This window comes from Cupressus sempervirens, chromosome 2 (assembly GCF_028749045.1).
Source record: "Cupressus sempervirens isolate cs-2001-9-10 chromosome 2, ASM2874904v1, whole genome shotgun sequence".
Lineage (NCBI taxonomy): Eukaryota > Viridiplantae > Streptophyta > Pinopsida > Cupressales > Cupressaceae > Cupressus > Cupressus sempervirens.
In genome coordinates, this window is record NC_143119.1 from 349,350,255 (window position 1) to 349,353,578 (window position 3,324).

Consider the following 3,324-nt stretch of genomic DNA (forward strand, 5'->3'; position numbering starts at 1 on the left):
GTTAAGGAAGGGAGTCGTAGTCACCTGCTAGTCGGGATCTACACGATGCACCACTTCCTGCCATTGTCTGTTTAGCTTAGAATATTGTGTCTGTACATGCGTGAATTTTATGCAGGTTGCAGGTACCGGGTATCGACTTCCCTGAATTGCCAGGATGAGCGTACCCTATCGCATTATCTCAATGGTAAGAGAGGGGAGATAAACTCTTAAGTCCAAATCCTAAACCCTTTAGCCAATTGTCCTAATTGATAATTAGGACAAGTATCTGAGTTAAGTACCCTCCGAATGCATCAAATGATGTTATTTCGTGATTATAACCCTTTTTGTTTGATTTAGTATGTGTTCTTCTATGATGGGTTTTCATATGTTGCTTTATGAGTCCTTGATGTATTTTCTATTAATTAAGTTTAATTAAAAGGATTAATTAATGATTTAATTTAATAAAAAAATTATTATGATATTTTAATATTTAATTATATTTAATTAATTGAGAAATTAATTAAATAAAAAGTATTAAATTTGGAAATAAAAGTTTTAAGTATAATTTTAGAATGTGATAATATTTATTTAATTTAATAATAATATATATTTAGAGTTCATTTTTAAATAAATGCTAAATATTATTATTAATTGAATTAATAAATATTTTATCAATTAAAGTTTTTTTTAAATAAATTAAAAGTGGAAAAGATATTAAATTATTAAAGGTTTCTAGATCGCATGATCTAAGCATGAGTTTAAATATAAAAGAAACTAATTAAAACGATTAATTAATGATTTAATTTAATAGAAGATTATTATGACATTTTAATATTTATTTATTTTTTATTTAAATTGAGAAATTAATTAAATGAAAGGAATTAAATTTGGAGATAAAAGCTTTAAGTCTAAATTTAGAACGTGATAATATTTAGTTAATTTAATAATAATATATTTAGAGTTCATTTTTAAATAAATGCTAAATATTACTATTATTTGAGTTAATAAATATTTTTATCAATTTAGTTTCTAAAATAATTTAAAAAGTGAAAATATAATTATTTAATAAAAGATTCTAGTTCGCATGACTTATGCATAAGATTAAATAAAAGAAATTTATTAAAAGATAAAATAAGTGAAAATAATAATGTTACTTTAATTTCATAAAGTGCGCATGAGATTAAAAGTAATAAAGATTGAAATTAGAAGTCAAGTGGAATATTAAATAAAGTTATTTAATAATTCAACTTAATATGCATGAAAGATGAATGCAAAATAAAAGAAAAGATAATAAAGGTTAATTTGGAGTTAACTGAGTTGTGCAAAGAGTCTTCTCGGGTAAACGCACAATTAGTGCCCCGATTTGAGGAGAAATTGCTTATCACAACTTTGGGGGTTCATTTTTGAGAGAGACGTATTTGGACCGTGAATTTTGGAGACAACAGATTTTGGAGACGAATTTTGGGAGTGAATCTTCTCTCAATTCTCGGAAGGTTGCATGTTAGCATCAGGTTCAGGTAGGGTCTTGTGTTTTGATCACTGATTGAATTAAGCAAGATGATGTTCCTGTCTTCTTTGTGATTGTTGAAATCAAGTCTCTAGATTTCATTGTGTGAATTTCTTGTTCTCTTGTCCTATGTGTTTGGTATCTCGTCTGTATAATAGGATTGAAAGAAAAATAATTCAATTTGGAACCTCATCCATAGGTAAAAGAGAATTATAGTTATATTCAAGAAGGGTTTGAAATCTAGGAAAAGAAAATTTTAATTTAGAAATTCGATTGGTTAGTCGAATTTCTCCTATCTGACTATGATTGCAAACATTTATAAAAACTTTTTTTAAAAATTTTTTAAAAAAAAAAAAAAAACATTTGAAATAAAATATATTTAAAAGGGGTAATGTTGAAATTTAATTATATTAAGTTGTAATAAATTTAAATAAATAAAAATAATAATAATACGTACTTTATTACTTTTAGAAGGGAATGATTTAAAAAGTTTTTAATTAAAAATGGAAATTATAATAAACTATGACTTTTGAGTAGAAATTCGTTATATTAAATTTGGTATAAATAGAATTAAATAAAAAAATAACATATCTATATAAAATAAAGTAAAGAAAAAGTCAAAATATATATACATACACAAACTGCCCCACATACCGTTCTAAGTCGGTGGCCTTTATGCCAGCGGTACAACAGCAGCAAGCCTACGATTAATCGCATGACATATGCTTTATGTTTTATTAACTTTTAACAAAACCAAGATACTTTAAAAGTTTTTATAAAGTTTTATTATATTAAAGCAAGATACGTTAAAGTTTCTTATAAAGTAATTTGTTAAAAGTTTTATAAATATTTTAATTACTATTTTAATTTATAATGTTTATTAATAAAGTTTATTAATAGTTTACTAATATTAATTAATTAATTATCAATATTTATTTAATAAATGTCAGTTAATAATGTTTTATTAATGATCTTTATTAATATTTAATAATTTAAATATTAATGCATTTTAATATAGTTGTTGTAAATATTAATTTATTAATAATTTTTTTGTAAATATTAATAAATTAATAATTAAGGAAGATATTGATATAAGAATTTAGATCAATGATTATTAATTAATCAAAATTAATTGAATTAAAGTTAATTAATAAATGGGTATTATTTGATAAAATTATAGAATTAGATGGAAGTTATTAACGAGGGTTTAATTAATGATGTTAAAAATTTATAAATAATGATTTTAATAAATTCGCAGTTGTTTTATTTAAAATCATTAAGGATCATTTTTATAACTTAATAAATAAAAGAGTATCCTTAGATTGTTTATAGGGTAATTGTGCAATCATTTAAATATAGCAATGGGTTAATTGTAAGGGCTCATTGTGGAAACTTATTACTTGAGACATACCTAAAACTGGAACTTCAAACCTTACATTAACTCAATTATGTATTATCGTTCATACCTAACTATGTGTGATTTTGTTTTCTATGTGACTATTTTATTGTCTATGTTTTGGGGTTTGTTCTAGTGTTGACCAGTTTAGGTTGTTACCAGAGGCTCGGGGGTTATGTGATTGTGGTATTATGATGATTTTTCCTTGATCTTTTTAAACCCAACCATGGTAATGCGATGGCATGCTCTATGATGTGTGATTATTCTATTGGTTATTATTGCTTTCCAGTTTCCTTGTGTGAAGCTGAGGTGTATGTATTTGAGATATTTGACTTAACCATTTTTGAGTCTCGATCAGTTATATTTGATAACCATTTTTGAGTCTCGATCAATTATACTTGGTTTGCTTTTCGGTCGCTTGAGAGGACTGAAGTGTTTGTTA